This window comes from Pholcus phalangioides, unplaced genomic scaffold (genome assembly GCF_987345545.1).
Source record: "Pholcus phalangioides strain wild (caught in Gottingen) unplaced genomic scaffold, Ppha-v1.0 ptg000018l_1, whole genome shotgun sequence".
NCBI classification, from domain to species: domain Eukaryota; kingdom Metazoa; phylum Arthropoda; class Arachnida; order Araneae; family Pholcidae; genus Pholcus; species Pholcus phalangioides.
In genome coordinates this window covers 1,597,731-1,618,529 of record NW_028301611.1, presented here as the reverse complement: position 1 = coordinate 1,618,529, position 20,799 = coordinate 1,597,731, and the positions used below count along the sequence as shown (strand labels likewise).

General features: G+C 38.8%; 1 protein-coding gene across 2 annotated transcripts in view; it reads right to left on the bottom strand.

Annotated features, from left to right (window-relative positions):
* LOC149071513 (semaphorin-2A-like) overlaps positions 1-20,799 on the bottom strand; it is a 422,721-nt gene that overhangs the window by 314,317 nt on the left and 87,605 nt on the right. For both annotated transcript variants that reach the window (XM_089247967.1, XM_089247968.1), the window contains exon 2: positions 13,936-13,970. The gene's annotated coding sequence lies outside the window, so the exon portion shown is untranslated. The remainder of the gene's footprint in view (positions 1-13,935; positions 13,971-20,799) is intronic.

Below are 20,799 nucleotides of genomic sequence, written 5' to 3'. Positions count from 1 at the left end.
AGATCTCTTCTCTCTCACTTGACCAATTCTTTTCTTCCATTATTGATGAATCTACTATTTACTCTCGTCGTGTAAGGATTCTTTGGAGATGCAGTAGGGGCAGCGGTTCTCAACCCTTTTTTGACTCGCGGACCCTTTCTCTTGTCTATAACTTCTATGGCTGAGGGCGCCCCCCCCCCCGTAGGCCAGCCTATTTTTCTCTACTCATTCAAAGTTACTGATTTATTTTCATTATTTAAATAATTTTTTGTAATTTATGGTTTTTTTTATTTTCTTGTGAGTGGACGCGGAGCCCCTGGGAGTGCATACGGATCTCCAAAAACTCCGGTTGAGAACCGCTGTAGTAGAGAATCAATTATCCGAAAAATTCGGGGTGTTCGGATAACTAATTTTTCGGATAACCGATCATTCTCGTAGAGAAATTGTACCAGTGTCACAGGAGAAATATGAAACAAAGAACCACATATTAAACACAAAACTGGATACATTTTGTATCTCACGTCTTGCAAATAACATAGATTTTGACTATAGATAGTTGAAAATAGCCATTATAAAGTACACCTAGTCTAGGAAAATAAGTCTGTCTCTGAATCTCGCAAATGTTCTAAAGACAGCAATTGGACAACATCACGTTCTTCTTGGTGCTCCAACCACTTCACAGCCGTCTTCCTCACTGGATGGTCCTTTTTCAGCACGGACGTCATCGCATTGGTCTTAGTCGTCGATGACACTGGCAATGATTTTGTCGTCCGTCAATGATTGATAGCCTGGGTCATCGACATCACATTTGAGCCAGTCTTTTAATATTTTACTCGTCGCGTTCTTCAAAATCCTAAAAATTCTCTCATCACCTCAGGCAGTTCTGGTACAAATTGGTCATTCGTGGCTCTTCAGGTGCAGTGGATAGACTCACCTGATGGATAGAGCTTATTCCAAGCTTTTGCACATGTACTGTCCTCGACAGTAGTCCAAGCTAGCATCCTTCTAGTCAATTCCTTTGTACTGAGTTGTTTTTTCATTCGCTTTCCTGGCGAGAACCGTACGCAGCAATGCCTTTCTGTAATAACGTTTGAAGCTTTCAGTGGGGTGGGAAGCACTAGTGGCCGCTATCGGCAGCTGGAAGGAACTTCTACATGGCGCAAATTCGAATTTGACGGCTGGAACGGTTTCGGTTGATTGGTATTCTGATAATCGATGCTCTATTGTAATGTCCTCCTGACAAAGGAGGATAGCCTTTGTAATACAGTATAGAAGGTTAAGACATTGAGTTGGATTCGGTTCAAAAAAGGAAATGTTTGGACTTGTGATGATCTTATGGAATAGTCATTTTTCGGGATAGGCTTTTTAGATCAGGGAGCACGACTTGCGGCCCACCAAGGGTTTCCATCCGGTCCGCGGAAAGTGTTCTCGAAGAAAAGTATATATACGCTATAAACACAATGTATGCCGAAGACGGCCATATATCCTCATGTAAAATAAGATCCCGTAGGGCAGTGGTTCTCAGACTCTTTTGTTACCCGCTACTCTCTTACCCAATTCATAGTTCATCTGCGGCTCCCCAGAGTAGTTTAGTTGATATTTTATCTCACAAAAGAACAACTTCAAAGCCTTAATATGCACACAAATCCGTATCTCCAGATGATCGCGACAATGACAACAAAGGTTCATCACGCTCCCTAAGAGCTGCGACGCACACTTTGAACAATACTGCCGTAGGGAAATCGGTAAAATACGTCATGTCGCTAATTATCACCAAAAAATTGTCAATATCCGAAAATGAAGATCCACTGCAATTCTCATTGGATTAGCATATTGTTTGACAAATCATCAGACGCCAGGTCACGATGTCGACTTTGGGAAATTTACTCGGATTTTTGTTTTCCAGTCAGATCGAAGATTATTTTCATAAGTTATATAAATTATACTTCGGCAACTATAACTATAGTTATCGTCGAATGTCATCTCCCACACATTTGTCGAACTAAACGTAAATTTAGCAAATTACGTGTCAATCCACGGCCAGGCAAATTGAGAAAACAATCTAGGCGCCGACCAAATATTGTGAAAATATAAAGAAAAACGTGATTCTTTCGCTGGTGGAAAATTTACATGCATAAAATATTCGTATTGGCTGCAAACACTTTCTAAGTCGACATGGTGACCTGGCGTCTGATCATTTGTCAAACAATATGCTAATCCAATGAGAATTTCAGTGGATCTTCCTTCGTAAATTTCCCATAGAATTCACGAGGTAACGGGAAATTTCGTAAGAAAGTTGGAACGGTTAAAAATATTCGAAAAATACAGAAATGTCCCGTAAAAACGGGGGTCATTTGGTCACCATACAAACATCAGTTTCTGGTTCGCGTGTAAGAGCAATATCACTCATCCGCCCGATGGACTGGAAAGGTTGTACATCCCTCATTTCAGATGACGTGGTGATGATTCCCATGATGCAGATTATTAATTCCCCAAAATCGGTCTACTCCTGTTGCAGCATGTCCATACAAGCATTCCGATGATTGAACAATGGCGTCTCCTCATCGAGTTCGATCAGAAATCTGCTCGTGAAGAAATGTAAATGTCCGCTAAAACCAACGCGGCAATGCGTGAAACACCGAAATCACTATTCCGTTTGGTAAGTAAAATAGAATACGCGTACACACACAGAATACGCTTCTTCTGTCGACTTCACATTAGGGAAAGCATTAAGTGATTGGCTGAGGATCGAGCAATACGTCTTTGGAGCATGTCATTTCGACGGTCATGCATTAAACAGCGATAATCTCCACCTGAGAAGACGCCGTCGTATAATAATTCCAGGTTAAACATAACGGAGACCGTTCAACATTAATGTTGATTGGTTGTTGTAATCTTTTCGATAAAGTTCCAGGTCTTTTCCCACCAACTCTGTTCCGCTTAATCTCTCTGGAGAGCTCGCACGTGTAAGTCTGACTCGGACTGAGATGGATGAAGCATATTTGCGCCGCCTTTCGTATCCGACTACATCATCCAGGGACCCACGCGTTGATTATGATATATATATGTACACATATATGCAATGTTTACTCTCAAAATCCTCTCTCTGTATGTTTGCTTAACGCTATGAACCGGGAGAAATCCCCGTGCCAGATTGGGTATGAAATCTTTATTATTCTATCTTTGGTTACAGCGAAAGACTGATGAGACGCTTACGGGATGCAGTTCTGTGCCGACGGGAACGGTGATGTAGATAAATACAAATTTATATTGATTGAAAGAAGAATACTGTACACGATAAAGGCATTGTGCTTCACAACGTAATGCGTATTCACTGGCGCTTACCCCTTGGGGATACTCTCAACGTTCTGACGGCAAGAGGCTGTTCGTTATTTGAGAAATCTCCCCTGGGCATCGACATGATAAGGCTTGACTCTTCGACTCTACTTGAATAGCCACTAGTCGATATTAAGAAGATCGGACATCCATCATAGTACTTATGCGTCAACGTTAACTATCAAACTATGCGTATTAGCTAGGGAGATGGTTACCATTGAGTCAGTTACAGATGTACCAAAATGGTAAGCAAAATGAATTGTCTGGTTTGTTCGTTGAATTGCAAAAGAAACGAAGGCGTTTCGACTACTAAGGGATTGGAAATTTGTATTTACTTAGTCGTCTCAGATTGTAGTAAAGCCACGGCCACAATCGTGTCAAGGTGGCCCAATACGTTCCAAGAGTGGTCATGGGCAGTAGTGTGGCCGCTACACCATTAGCAATGATCTTTAAATGCTGGAAGGTAGGTTGAGTACCTTCCAGCTTCCAAACCCGCGCCCCCCCCCCAAGTCAAAGATGCCGCTTTCATTCCCGATCTCCCAATACGCCCGGCCACACATTGGTAGAAGAGCGCCAACAGTCACAAAACGGAGAGTGGTCTAGAAGCAAATATTCCCCAAGGAATATTGCGCCAAGCTCGGCCAGTAGTGTGCAGCCAGCCCATGCCGCTACTGCTTCTTTGAATCTGGGGAAAGCAAATACTGGAAGCAAATATTTGCGAATGATTATTAGGCCAAGCTTAACATGAGTGTGGCCCTGGCTTTAAGCGCCTAGAAAGGTTTGAACAAAAAAACTGGTTTAGACGCCCCCTGGTTGTGACATCCGTAATCGTTAAATAAAAAAGTGATACTTCCATTTCAGATTGGACAAAAAAAACTGGTATTGCCTAAGTGGCGTCTAATCGCTGAAAAAAAACGCAGAAGAGAGATTGACTCTAGCGATAATAATGACGTCACACCTGTTCCAAAGATTTCGGATAAATCATACTGGGGTTTCAAGAAACCCTAGTTCAACCTAAGCTGCTCAAAAAAGGAGAGCGGACTCATCGTTCTGAACAAACAAGAAATGGTTCTGCCACACCAAGTAACATATGCTCATTACAAAAAAAAAAAAAAAAAAAAAAGCTAACGGTTGCCAACAGTGACTGGCTATAGCACTGACGCCACAGTTCGCTTGAAGATGGCGGATGAGCCAGTTTGTAGGTTTCGAGAACCTTTAGATTGTAGGTATTAAGACACACCCTAATAAATCTGTTATTTTAAAACATAAAAATTAAAGTAAATCTTGAATATCAAACCTATTGGTAACTCAACGATTTCTCGTTTAAAACGCTGTTAAGCAAATTTCACATGCGTTTAATTTATGAAGATACTTAGTATGAAATTTTAGAAAATATCAATAATTTATTTTTGGTGAGATAAATCAACTGACTTTTTTCAGACCATCAACCTCACTAATTTAAAAAACTGGAATCACATTACTATAAAAATACAACGATACAACACCCAACAGACCCACAATATTCTCAAAATACATTTTATCACCTTAAAAAGAGTAGATGGCAGCACATATCCTAAATATTCAACCCCTCTCCGAGAAAAGACAATGACGATTTACTCAATATCGATACACCGGATTTATTAATAGAACAAAATCACCACCAAAAAAAAATAAACACTCGTGTAGTATTCAAGTCTTAAAGAAATATATCAAAGTAACGGCTAAAACAATATAATGCTAAACAGTGTGTTTCTTCACTTCATCCATAATTTTTACATGTTTTTTAAGCGAAAGCAATATTTATTCTTTCTCAAGCTGCAAGGAAACCTATAATTAACTTTATTCAGTCTAATGTAGTGTTTGCAGCTGCCAGCCTTCACCCCACGAAAACGGTGCTGAACACCTCCTTGCATATTTTAAATGCCTGCTTTTAAGCTTGGAATTATTTAAATAACCTCCCATCAATTTACGCCTTCAAATTAATAAGTACAAGGATTTTTCTCCTAATTTTTTTTTTCCTTTTCCTCTGATCGATCCAGTTTTTTTTTTCCTGGTGAAATGCCTTCCCACCGAATCCCAAAACAACTTTCGTTTTCGTTTTATATAATATTCCGAGAAAAATATTTCCCCCCCCCCCACTCCATTTTTTAAATTTTTCTTTTAATTTCTTACAAAATACGCGACTAAAAATTATATATTTTTTGTAAAAAGAGAAAAAAAAAATTTCTCCGGAAAAATTTGCATATTTCCCCCCCCCCGTTCTCTTTCCTAAAAATGGAGGAACATATTTGGTTTTCTTTCTTTCTCCTTTTTTGATCCTTAATGCTTGTATGCAGTGGTCGTATTATATTTTCTTTTTAAATATTATTATTTAATACTTAACGCCATCTATTCCCATTTCATTGCATTATAATCCTCGGGAAAATTTTTTTCCTTCTTCTTTCTTCTTCTGGTTCTTGTTTTACCATCAGTTCAAAATTTTTTGAAGTAAAAATCTTCAATTATGATGTTTTAGTATTTCTTTTCTCTTTCCAGTTTTAATTTGCATAACTTCGACTCGCGTGATTAAAAAAAAAAAAAAAAATGGCGCATGTGCTTTGGTTAATGGCAAAAAAGCAAGTGCGTATAATGAAAATAGAATTAAGGTTTTTTTGGAGAAGAAAATATAAGAGAAATTTTTACCCTAATTAACCTTTTTTCTTTCTTTCTTTCCTTTATTTGCCTTTATAACTACTCGGTTGTGCTTTCAATGGGTTTTTTTTTGCATTATTTAAATAAATTTATTTATTGTTTGTTCTGTGTTTATAGACGTCAAAATTTATTATTCATGCCGCGCGTTTGCTTGCCTTCAGTTTTGTTCCCGAGAGATTTGTGTCGAGGATTGTATAATGCACCGAAGTTGCGTAACAAATGATGGCATTAGGAGAAAATGCTTATGGATGGAATTAATTTAATTCACCATTCCAGCTGCACAGCAGATTGCTTTTTTTTTTCGAACAAGCATTTTCTAGGCCGACCAAAGAGAAACTATTGCTCAAATTTTGCGGTAGGCACAAAGATCTAGTAACAGTTACTGTGATGCATAAAATCTACACCGTGATGTATATCATGGAAATAAACGATGAGTGAACATAAAAAATGTGAGTGTGTAACCGGTATTTTTTCGCGCATAAAATCTGCACGACATAAAAGTAGCGCATGTGTAAAAATGACACTTTTGTTACATGACGAGAAATGGTACCATAACCTAGATTGTTTTATTTTCTTACTGCACACCGGTTTTAAAAAGAACAGCAAATTTTAATTGAGACAAATGTTTTTGTTTTCAATTCGATAATCCGGCCCGTTCAATATAATCCAGCCTTTTCTCTTCAAGTCCATAGAAGTAGAAAAAATGTCACTGCAAGTCTGTGCGCACAAGTTTATACATTGCACGCCACTTAATGTGATCAGATTTGGATTCTGAGTTTCTGATAACAATCACCAATTGATAACTTAAAAAGCACACGCTGATAATTTCCCAAAAAAATCATAAATAATATTTAATAGTTATTACCGAAAAAAATCTCTCAAAACAATCTCCACACGTTCATTATCCGTCCCACCTGATAAGTATAGTGTATTGCATAAGCATAGAAATTAATGCTCGAGTTCGTCCACTCAGAGAGGCACCACAGGCTCCACGGTTACTGGCAAACGCTTTTGCTTGTACTGTATACGAACCAATTGGATCACGAGGAGGTTAATACATAATGAATCAGCAGATCTGTGATGAAAAGTTCCAGGATATGACACCGTCTGTTGTGTGTTGTCCAGAATAAGCCTTATACGATTCTTATTCTTCATATCCTCTCTTTGTATATATTTCTGTGAGGGGAAAACTATACAGAGATGGCATTAGTTAGACAACAAAGAGATTATTTATGTCTACTTTTCCAGGATAATCGAGTTTTGTTTCCTCGGAAAGCAAAAGTTGGGTTTGCCTTTGCCTTGTTGTCTTTGCTTTGTGTTATAATACGCTAAATCAAAGTCGTTCCGTACGTATTACGTTCAAGCGACATCCGCAGTAAAGCGAATTATCTGAAGGCTTCGTGAATGCATCAACATACAGTGTGTTTCATAAAAGGAATCAAAAAATTCTGTGGGTATTTCGTCAGATCACGATACCTCCAAAATCACATTTCTGAGATATAAGCACTTTCATTGCCATTTAAAAATAAAAAAAATAAAGCATATATACAAAAATATAAATGAAAATATACATCGGCATGTTGTTTAGCCGTGAGCACGTATTTGTGCATTTATCTCACTTCTAATTTTAGTTATAATTAGCAAGACTTGCTTTCAGATCAAAAGCCATTTTTGGAGATATGTTCTGAATAAACACCACAGAATTAAACGCTTGATCCTGAACGAAAAATGCAGGCTGCCCCCATAAATTCGTAAACGGTTTAAAAATTCATGAAAATTGAGCAAATCGGCATATTTGAATGCGTTTTGCGGAAGAAGTGTATTTTAACGAAAGGGACTTTTTTTTTTTGTACGGAAAAAAAATTAGTTTAAATTTTTGCGGATAGGAGGCACTGCACAAAAGCAAACCCTTGGAAATATGCAAATTAAAGTCTTATAAAATGCCAGACGAATAACAGCTCATTTCTGAATTTTCCGATACCGCAGCTTATATAAGGTTTTCATTCTGATGTTGATATTTTGTGGTGGATGAAGCACTATTGGTGAAGTTGTCTCACTTCAGCCACGATTCACCGGCTGAAGCTTTAACGAACGTTTCGGACACAGAAGAGATTGAAAAAAGTTTGGGTCAATACAGTCGAATTCAGTTTTAACGAATACCGTTATAGCGGAAATCTCGTTCTAACGAACACTTTTCTATTCCCCCCATGAATAAATGCAAAAACCTGGAATTTCTTAATTACGAAATTTCGTTATAACGAAGTAATTTCTCCGGTCTTCATGGAGTCGTTATAACGAGATTTAACTGTAACTCCAGATTTGCTTTGGTACAGTGCTCTTTCAACAACAAAAAAAAATTTCTGGACCAAAAAATACCCCCCTTCGTGACAATAACTTTTCCGCAAACCGCATTAAAATATATCAATTCCTTCAACATTTGTGAATTTTTGAACTACAGTGAAACCTCGCTACAACGATAGAAAAAAAAAAAAGTCGTTAAAGAATGATTTAAGTCTTGTGTGGAAATGTGTGCACCCTAATGTTGAACAGCAGCTTTTCGATATACCGATAATACCTGTATAAAGATTTTTTCTATCTTGGTTTCACTATTTACGAATTTACGGGACACCTCGTACATTTTTCATATTCATAGTCAAATTTTAGAGAATTGGCCGCAGAGCTTCCATTCCTTTGTATACAGGAAGTTCCACTCAGAGTCACATACTGGCGCACAGCAAGCAATTTAATGCAGTTTCACGAAAAGAAAAAAAAAACATCGATTAAAATAAATGTTATATTCTTTTATATCGTATCATTTCTCACAGAAACTAGAATAACACGTCTCAAAAAGTTCCGGTGATGGTTATACAATTCCCGACGACAATACAAACCAGTATAATCTGTTGGTTTTTCTACTTTTTCCCCTCTCTACATAAAGTTAGTTACTACAAAAAAGCCCAAAAAGCTGTCAAGAGCATCACTTGCACATGTTCACGCCCTGTCTAGGACACAACGCCATAGCAAAAAATACATACGCTGTGGAATAGCATTCTTTTTCTTACATATTCTCGTTTTATGAAAGGGTTATTTCTTCTGAAAGCCCAATCCGCGAAGAAAGGAGGGGAAAAAGAAGCTTTTCCTCCGCACTTCAAATGCTACTTTCCTTTGGTTTCTGTTGAAAAGCCAACCTTTTTGACCTGAACTGAGAGCCTAGATCTTACCACCTTGCCTGACAAGCTTTGAACAGGAACACAATGAAGAGCCGATGCAAAAAAAAAACCCTTGAACCAGTTTGGATTAAGAATCCTTCATGGAAGCAGATGTTACACAGGAAAGTTTGTTTTCTCTTTATATTATTATTTTGCTCCTCATTCAATATCATGGCATACTTTCTCGTAGCAATCGAGTTCTTTGACATGTATTAACCCTATTTCTCTCTGTATGAATCTATAAGTATCTATAATAGCGTTCGAATTGAGGAAGGATATTCATTATTTCAAACTTCTTTAAAATATTTGACCTGAAAATGACGATATCATTTGGACGGATATTTCTCATGTAGCTGTGTTATGACATACACTGGCTGGGCATGTGACGGCTTATCAGTGCCGTCTTAACGCACGGCCCGGGGGCACTCAAAAGAAAAGAGAGGCCTCACAAAAGAGATATAGTAAAAAAAAAATTCTAGAAATTACCATGTAGGGCCTCAGAAAAACCACATGGCCCATGATGCTCTTAAGACGGCCCTGCGGCTTATACAGTCGAACCTCGCTATAGTGAACCCGGGATATAGTGAACTCTACGTTATAGTGATCTTTTTCAGTGGTCCCAACTGAGCATCTATTCAACTAATGTCACTTTGAACGCAGATAGTGAACTGAAATGTCTCTTCCGCAGATTTTTCTTCCAGTTCTTCAAAGGTAAGATTGCACATACTAGGATCTCTCTAAATCCCACTCTTTCACCCTTCAACCACCGTTTCTAGGAATCCACTGGTCCACTGCAAGACCCCATTCTTTTCTAACCAACCCTTGAAAAATCTGAATTATAGTAGAACAGACCTAGAGGCATCTAATGTCTTCCTTTTTTCTGTCTTCATATGCATATGAGATATGACCGCTTTAGACTAAACGGGGATTTTTGTCATTTCAGCAGTATCTTTGGTAAAAATGGTAAATTCCGTAAAGAGGAAAGCATTTTCAATTGATGGTAAAAATAAAAATAATCAAACGTATTGAAGATGGAGCCAATCAATCGGCAATACGCAAGGAATTTTCTTTACTGAAAAACCTAGTTTCCAACATTTGGAAAAATCACAGTGTGATCATCGCTGCTCACAAAAAAAAAAATCTGGATAGAGCAAAGACAGGGCCGTAACTATGATTTTTGCCACCAGGGGCAAACATTATTTTGCTACCTCCGCAACTTTTAAATTCGATAACGGTGTTCTTTGTTCCCACCTAAAACTGCCGCCCCCTAAATTTCGTCCCGCTCTAGTTCCGGCCCTGAGCAAAGAAGCTACATACTATCCATGGTTGCAACGTCACTTGGTAACACAATATCTGCCAGCACTGTACGCTGAAGGTTCCACGAGAAAAGGACTGTGCGGGGCCCGAGCACCATGTGTTCATGTTCCACTAGTCGTCCAATATAGAGGCACACGATGAAAGAGATGTGTCGTTACATTATATAAGAGAGCAGCCGTGTGTTTAACTTTTAGAAGACAGTGTGCGCAACTCATAGGTGGCGCTGCGAAAGTGGTAATAAACGATACGTACAACATCGACGATAATGAGAGATATAATATTCTGTCCAACAAGTAGTGCCACCAAAGTTTATTCCTATATGAGGGAATAAGATTGTGAAAAGTTGGTAGATTGAAAGGTAGCAATACGAAAATGTCAGGCTTGAATGTAGTTTTGTCTAAAATCTGTGGAAAGACTCAAGAAATCGGATTCATATCCAGGACTGAGCAAGGGCGTCAGAGATGACCGCCAATGAGATGGGCATTTGACAATTTCAGTCATGTGTCAAAGGGCTGCTACAGCCACTCTTTTTGTTACGTTTTAGTTCCCACTATAATCAGTCATTTGTTGGTCACTCTTTTCCGAGGCCTCGTGAGAGCATTTTGCCACCAGAAGACCCACTGTTTGCATCTTGCTCACTTCCCTACGTGAGAGAACGCGACTGGCATTGTGCAAAGATGTCATTCATAGCTGATGATGGTTTTACTGAGGTTAGGTTCAGAGACTAAGATTTTTTAAGTGACGAGTTGGTTCTCAACTTTTGTCGACAGCGGCCACCACCTTGCCCAACTCATGGTGCATCTGCGACTCCACAGAATATTTTAGCACATATTTTCCCTTATAAAAGAACCAATTCAAATCAATATCTTCAGCTCGCGACGACCCTAGCAGCCGAGCCGCAACGCACACTTTCACAAACATGGGCTGAGAAACTTATATTCGATGTCGTCTTGATCCAGAGAGAAACTCTGGACTTGATACATAGCGTCGGTGTTGGCATGGTCACCATGTGTTTGGCGGAGTCTTCCTGAATGCTCAGAGGACTAAAGCAGTGTTTCTCAAAGTGTGCGCCGCTAAACTTTTTCAGAAGCGTCGCGGCGAGGTACAGATATTGGCATGTGTACAAGGGCGTAGCGGGTGGGGGGGGGGACTTAGTGGTGTGCCCCCCCTCGAAATGCTAGAAAATGAGCGAAAAAAGGGAAAAAGATGGCCAAATCTATTGTTCTATCACTTTGGTCTTCCCCCCCCCCCCGAACGAAATTTCTGGCTACGCCCCTGCACATGTGTACCTATTTATATCTCCCGGCAATAGCTGATAATTCATCCTACTATCTTTATAGGTCATTCCTGGATCCACGATCACAACTCATAGGTCATGAGTAGTTACACTTACACTTTTGTATGGTATAAATATGTCTCATTCATGTTATACCCTTTAGCAATATTAAGTTTCATTAAATTCTGTTATCATTTTTATTTATTTTTTGAGAAAATCATAAGACGTTTCTGATTTTTTACTTCTGAGCCCCGGGTACCGTAATTCCTGAACGTACCTCACACCGCAAATAACTCAGATATTGATGAAGACAATCGTTCAACAGAGATGACATCATCATCATTACGCAGCGCCGCAACGACTCCATTTAATACCGTCTTCAACCGTTTGATCTTAATCTCGGTCCACATCCATCCGAAACTATCCCAACATCCGCGTGTATCTCCAAGTCAGGAATCTCATTAAGATGTGTCAGGAATAAAAATCTCAGCGATATCTTTGATCAAAAGGCCGAAGGAGTAGAAAGAAAAAGAAAAGCCATGCTCATTGTCGAAACATAACGTCAAAAGATAGTCTTCACACAAGCTACTGGAACAGTTTCTCTTCCATAATGGAGATGGAATCCCGGATTCCATTTGGTGATTCAAGAGCGGGCAGCGTGGGGAGCGGGTTGGAAAACCCTGGAATTCCCAGCGTTTCTCTCGTAATCGATGGTGAAGAAGTATCTAATCGATGATCATCAGTAGAGCGATTTATGGATGACTGATGAAGCTAATCGATTCGCGCACAGCTTTATTGGTAATGGTCCCACCATTACTCGCGAGATAGTCACATGGCACCGAGATGGTTTTTCTTGGATATCGCGGTGGAATCGGGACCAAAATAAAAAATCCTTCTCTTATGCACACGGAATCGATTTGTATTTGAAAAGTAATCGGGATTATAATGATTAATTCTTAGTAGGGTTTTCGTACGTCCGTGTTTTCACGGAGAGTAATTGTATTTAATTCTAAGATGAGGAAAGGACGATCATTTAAAAAACTAACATTATCAGGGCCTGAATTCGACATTTGGGGGGGGGGAGGGGATCAAGAAGGCAAGAATTAAGCCCCCCCCCCCTTCCCGAAACTAGGGTCAACGATTTTGAAACATTATTGGTGGCAACGGGGTTCCAACTAGGATCAAAGATGGTCGGTTAATCCGTAAATATGTATTTTGTTTCGATTTCGGGAACCAAAATCACGAGACTGCATTGCCCCGTATGGAAATTGAGCCATGAACGTTATATGATACAGAAAAGAGATGAACGGCTGTTGGCTTTAGATATATATTACTAGCTATTTCTTTTGTTTATTTTTTTCCCGAATTGGTGAGATTTGCCACTAAATATCGTTCAAGAGTCGTAGGACTAGCAAACAATCGCCCCGTTCGATTCGTAACTAGCTATAATACCCGGCGCTGCCCGGATTTTCTTCGACTGCTGGGAGGATTGAAAAAGTGACAAACTATTATAAAGGAATAAACTATTATACATAACAATGACAGCATTAAAGAAGTGACAAACCATTGTAAAGGCATGTGCATGTCTGAAACGCATTGCTGAGGAATCACGATAACCGAAGTAAGCATTCCGAAAGTGATTGATGCCCAGGAACCATTGTTGCCGTACAGTTTTTTTGGTAGAGACAGAAAAAGTTAGTTAAAATTTTTGTCGATAGAGGATGCTGCACGAAAGCAAATAAGGATTGATTGGACTTTCATCAATCACTTCTGTGTCCGAAGTATTCGGGCTTCGTGGCCGAGATAAAACGACTTCAATAGTGCTCAGAAATGAACCAATAATCGTTCACCCTGCATTTCATAGCACTATAATTTCTAATTTACATACTACCAGAGATTTAGTTTCGTGCAGCGCCCTGTGCAGACAAAAATGTGAACTGTTTTTTCCTACAAAAAAAATATTCCCCTTCGGTGAGAATAACTTTGACAAAGTTAAGCTGATCGATTACGTTCGAGCGAATGCAACCGATCTGTTTATTGGTTGTATTTCTCAAGTTTTATAAAAACACTTTTACAAAAACATTTATAGCGTAATCCCGGCCTAACTCAAATATAAAATCTACATACCTCTCTTATAACGACTCCACGTCCATCCGCAAATGCTAAAAGAAAAAAAAAAAAGTAGTAAAACATTAGATAATGTAAAAATAATTTCCATTCTCCACACACTACGTATTCTAAAATAACTAATTTTATCCTAAAAGCACAAAATATATCTAGTCAAACACATACATTAATCTCAATAGCTGATTACGACCCAAATGATGGTTTAATTAAGAATCTTTTATAAAAGATTTATTATAGAATACCGAGAGAAAAAAAAAATCGTATTCTAGGTTCTTATTATCTTGAATAAAGATTTAAAATTAGAAAGAGGGGAGAGAAGAAAAAGTGGAGAAAATCGAAGGAATCGACGTGATTAACCTTTTCGAAAAATATTTAACGGAGAGAGAGAGGAAAACACAAAACACATAAAAATCTTAAGATAACACTGAAAGGCAAACAAATAATATCATTAAAAAAATATATATCTCTATTTTAAAAGAGTTTGAATGATAATAAGTATCCTCATAAAAGACAAGATACACGCTCTCTAATTAGTCCGTAAGTTAAAGAATAGCCGCCGCCCCCCTCGCCACCGTACGAAACAAAACCAAAAAAAAAAAATAATAATCGAAGAAAGCCCCCCCCAAAGCTCCGTATAAGATTCAATTAATAATTAACTTAATGATATTTATCTTCTTGCTCCATTCGTAGAGAGCCTCCGAGGCTCGAGATGCGACTCTTTTAAATGATCGAGAGCCGAACATGGGAAGGATTCCCGCAGGGCTCTTGTTTCGTTCCCTTTTTGCCTTAATTGTTAGGGGGAAAAAATTAAATTTCTATTGGATTCCTTTATAAATTCCTCCTATTTTCCAACTTTCTTATAAGAATATTTCCCGATACCAGCTAATGCTATCGGTTTATTCAGCGCGTTTCCGTTCGATAGTGATCCGAGGATATTGAATGTTGGGATTTTTCTAGAAATTTCGATCATAGGAATAGGATATAGATAAATTAGATAAGTATATAATATAGATAAATTAGATAAGTATATAATATAGATAAATTAGATAAGTATATAATATAGATAAATTAGATAAGTATATAATATAGATAAATTAGATAAGTATATAATATACATAAAGATAAATTAGATAAGTATATAATATAGATAAATTAGATAAGTATATAATATAGATAAATTAGATAAGTATATAATATAGATAAAGATAAATTAGATAAAAATATAATATAGATAAATTTCGATGAAATTTTTATGGGTATGATCAATTGGAAGGACGATTTTTTGGTGGTTGTCGTCTTTCGTATCGAGAGGTGCAGTAAAACCGTCTTAGCGGTCGACCCCCGTTTTACGGCCGAATGAAAACACCCTTTGCCGCTGTGGTGATAGAGGTGGACTCGCATCGCGGGGACCGGGGTTTCGAGCAGCACCTCCTAGAGATAGAGCGCCTCCGCACGCTGCTTGTGACGTCAGTAATTAATCCATTTTCCCTCAGAATATTCAGGGGGAAAAAATTCCCTGCTCGTGCCAGTATCATCCTTGTACGCAAAAGAAATGATCGGGCTTAGAATTGGCGATTTCTATGCCCCACATCCAATCACTATGCGGTATTCGTGAGCCAATCAGAAAGATTCTACGCCGAAATAAGAAGAAACTAAATAGGATGCTGTGTTTCAAAATATGGCAAATTTTCCGGGTAGTCGGAATGACGTTTATGGCAACCCGTGCGGAGTCCTATCTCTGGTTCGTGTCCCACCGTCGCCACTGTGGTGGTCGGTTAAAGTTGGTATTCTGTGGGTTCCCAACTTCAAAGCGCAAATGCGAGCCGATCTCCCCGTTGAAAGTCTCGCCACAGAGAGCAACAGGCCTATAAACAGTACAACTATTCAGTCACTATACATCACTCTCTTCACTTCTGACATATAGATGGCAGCACTGAAAAAAAATCACACACAACACTAGATACGCACTCAGACTGGTAGGTATACACAGACTTCCACTTCCGAAACAACTCACTAGGTAGTAAATTGCCTATGGCGATAGACCTGAGTTGTGCTCGGTGTGAAAAAAAAATGAAAATATCGTAAAAAATAAAGCCTATTTAAATAATTATTTTTAATGTCTGCTCAACGGTCACCCTCAGATACGGTCACGAACGTCGTTTTCATCATTCGTTCCATTGGATTAAAATCCTTGAACGGACAGTGTTACGATTTTGGTTCAAATTATGCTCACTAGAGGACAGCACATGTTCTAATATTTTATGCACTTTTGGCTACTTTGAATTTAATTTCGGCTTGTTAATGTTAAGCAACACTGATGTCAGTTTATAATGTTCGTATAGATGATAATGCGAGAATATAAGATCATACCACCGGAATGGCCGACATCATTAAAGAAACTGGCAATGTCATCTGAAGACGACGATATGGAAGAAGTATTCGAGCATTTTTAATTGGGTTGCTGTATTTTTGAAATATATGACATCCATATTTTTATGGGCATCTTTTTATCAGCCACCTCGTTGGGCATTTTGCCTGTTATGGCGTTGTATTTGTATAAGTAGAGTGTGTGAGCAGCAAGGAAGCAGCACCCTAGTGGCAAGATGCTCGTCTTCCACTATGGAGGTTGCCGGACGCTCCATGGGCAAGAACCACCCACTGGAGTTGGTGTGCGGTAAAGTAGCAGCAAGAAAGCAATGTCATAAACAATTCGAGCATTTTTAAAGACTTTACAGAAAAATGTATTTAATCTGCCAACTTTCATGACGGAAAGACATTGGGTTTAGTGCCTTGGAGTTCAGAATACATTTTAAAAAAGGAGTTGGAATACTCAGCAAAACTCACCAAACATCGATTGATCAATTTCTTCAATAGATGTAAACTTAGTGCAATATTTCTTTTGCAGTTTTAATTGCCTACCTGTGCACATAGGTGGAGATAGACTTGGTGGTGGGGTGGGCAAGATGATGACGACAATTCATATATACATTATATCATTCGACTCCACCTTTGACGCTGGAAGGAGGGCAATGCCCCCCCCCCCCACCACCCCCGTATCTCCTCCCATGCCTGTACAATAATTATGGACTTCATGTTTAAACACATTTTATACTGTCAGAATCTCTTTCATTATCAATTGAGAAACCTTGTTAGTTGGTTACTGTCAGTACTGTATTCAAGTTTCAGCAGAGCCTCCCCCACACCTTCGATACGGCCACCAACGTTTTACGGATAAATTTCCACGAGTGCGTGCAAAAGAGGTTTTACTGTACACATGGGAAAATAAATTGTGTTATTGAATTACATGAATGGAGGGATAAAGATCAAAGCATTCATCCTATCGAGTAATTCTGATCGGGTAATTCATGTCGGAAGTAGGCTTATTAATTAATGATTATAGCAGAGGTTCTGCTATAATTTGCTGTGAATTTTTATATGTACTATATTTTTTTCTGAATTTGTGATATACTGATTTTTCACGAAAATATGTAATCTTCTAGTTCGTGATAGCGTGTGTATTGCAGTGCATATAAAATATGTGTTAATATCTAATACTGTAAGTTATAACGCATAAAATTGACTGAAATGTAACTTGTATCGCAGTGTTATTCCATCTCGTGGAAAGTTAGCTGATTGACGGACTGATTTGCTTTTGTATATTTCAGCTGACCTTATGTTTTTGTATAGGTTTTTTTTTTTTTTATGTTGAAAGATCAAATGATTGTCGGACTCATATGATGATATGTGAATGTATATCTACAGTGTGTGATAATCACAATGTAAAATATAATACTTAAGTGAAGTAATTGTTATAAATCCCAGGGACACTAAATTGCTGCTCGCGAAGGGTAAGATGTAGAGTTTTTTTCTTTGTGGAGAAACTAATGCTCCATTCGTGGAACCCCCGTATGACAAACTTTGTTTGCCGGGCCGGGGGTTAATATCTCTTATAGCAGAGGTTCTTATACCTTTTGATCCACGACACAAAATCAACAATATGATCAACTAGTGACCCATCGGTCTATTTTTAATTTAAAAACCAAGTATTTCTGATTAACAAAATGTTTATGTTGAGAAATTAGTGAAACCAGGCTATGGTATCTCAACAGTTGGGCAAACAGAGCCTGAGCCCAAAGCCACCGAATCAAATAGAGTGGCCCTGAATTATTGAAAGCTTCCACCAATTCTGAGAAATTATTCTTTTCATAAATACTGAATTTGTTATTTCTGGAATTATCTCTCTCAGGAATTCAGAATTCTTATTCATTCTGCAACGGTTTCTCTCGTTGAATTAGAGATTTATATTAATTTCAGAATGGCTTTTTATCATTTTCGAATGGTGTTTCTCCAATTTCAAATTCTCTGGGGTCCTCAAAATTGTCTAGGTCCCAGCCTAAGTCGTTAAGGCACTTCTGAAACCAGTGTTGCAAGAAATGGATTTGAAACCGGATTGCAATATATTAAGTGGAAATTGGTTCAGCCCATATCAGGAACCCGTTCCTTTGACCCAAGTTTGGGTCGCGACCCATAGCTTAAGAACCCCTGGATTATACGGCCCATATGTCATTAAAATACTAGCAAAAACTGGGGGTCTGTCTAGCCAGAATTTCGGTCCGTTTTTTGGTTTTTTGGACTTTTCCCATAATTCAGAATCCGAAAAACGGACCCTTCCCAAACTACATATTAATGGAACCATAAATTTTGCATTTCATTTCTTTCACTATAACTGAACTAGATTATTTCTCTTACCACAAGACAAAAAAAAAATTTTCACAATAAACAGGATCCTACAAAAAAAGTCTAAACAGATCCCTGAAAAATAACAAACTTATATCACAAAATAGTCACCAACGTTATCAACACCCACATCCTAACCGAACGGTGACCCAGTCCATATTCCAAGGAATTTCTAACTGAAAGGTCACCGCAGGATTATGGTAGCTTTCCCCACGGGGTCTCAAGATCATCCACACAGGCAAACAAAGGACTGGACCCCTTCCAGCTAACACAAACCCCCAGTGCGACCCGTGGCCCCCACAAATGGGGGAGGGCTGACAAGGCTCTAGCCCTGGGGCCCGGGACAGTTCTCATCATTTTTTTTGCTTTTTCACGCTATAAATTAACTAAAGAAGGGGCCCCGCTCCAGGATGTGGGGGCCATGGTGCGACCACGAGCACAGCACCCACCAACCACAGGATCATATGTTGTGCTAGAGAAACTAATACAGGCAGGACTCAGCTTTGGGAGCCGAATAGGGCACGTCACAGGTCCAAAATACACACACACGACCAAGTCCCGAATGCTACGATATACAGAACAAAAAAATTCATATGAAAGAAATGCCATATTTGTGTAGTGTCCTAAATTGCCCGGAATAGATAAAAAATGAAAGAACGAATTTCAAAAGCTTTTGCAAGTTTGGAGCCTAAATAACAAGATCACGGTCAGAAACAGATTTATATACAGCTACAGCCGTGGAACGGCTTCTTTGATTTTTTTCTAGAAAAAACAAGAACTCCCTGTAGGTACATAAATTTTGTGAATTCAGGTTACGTAAAGTTCAAATTCTTCGGGTGCGTGGGGTCGAAAACGGCAACTAATCACGAGCCGCTTAGCACCTACCCTTCAGGCAACAACAGAGTGATCCGGTTTCTTTCGGAAAATAATGGACAACAGGTTGAAGACACCACGAAAGTACAATGTATTTTTTTTTTTTTTTGAGAAGGCAATTTGTTTAGAATATCTTTCCATTACCTCCAGTAATGCCGATCCCAATATTCGATATAACATGTCTCTCATCTATTAAGTTATTCGTTACAAACAGATATTTTAAAAGGATTCCACGGTTGAAATCGCACAAAAGAATATGGAAATTCATGTAATTTAGTAAAAATTCCGAGAAATTCGCCCCATTAATCAAATAATTGATAACAAATAAGAATTTGCAGCTCTCTTCATCGTACTTTCAAGAACATTCACGTCGATAAATTTTGATCAAAAAAAATTCGATAATATAGAGATAATTGAAATTCTCTGCATTTGCCCCAATTTTACGCGGCAAAATAACAATAACCGACAAAAAATCTTAAAGTTGCAAAAAGTGGCAAGAATTCGTATCACCGACAGCTCAGTACCAAGTAGATCTCCCCAGGACGATCCAACCCACACGAGTGAAGGGCTTGAATCGCGGAAGGGACAGAGCCCGGGTCGTGTCTCTGGTCTGACAGTACCAAGTGGAAAAATTTACCAACTTCTGATGCTCTTCTTACTTAATCATTTATTTATAGAAGATTTTCTAGCCAATCAGAACAATTATTCGCGGTTATGTTGGAACCCCCCCCCCCTTCCCCCCAGGTGCAGCTGTCTTTCTAAAAGCTCCGCGATTTTCTTGCGCTGATGACCTTACACCCGCGAAGCTTTCGTGACAGTATAACTACTACTCAAGTAGTTCAGTAAAATCTAATGAAAATATTGATCACTTTATACCAGTCTTCTTCAACCCGTTACTCGCGAGCATCACCGTGCTCCCTGAAGTACCTAGAGTGCCCGATCTAGTGCTCGCGAGCACTTGTGATCAACGTTCCATTTAAATACCTTGTAGAAATTGCATTCGCGGATTGATATCGTCCTGATTTTATACATTCGTATGTCAAACTTGCCATAAGAGGTGCTCTTCCTTTGATGATGGGTACAGGCAGTGCTCGGGACTTGGAAAAGGTTGAAGACCTCTGCTTTATATCAATATCCTCTGCCCGCTTCTGCGCAACAACTCTCGACAACGTGCGACAACGCTTCTGGGAGCCTGGACATCCTTGACGAAATTATAAGAGCCGCGACATTCTTGACTGATTTTGGCAATAGGGA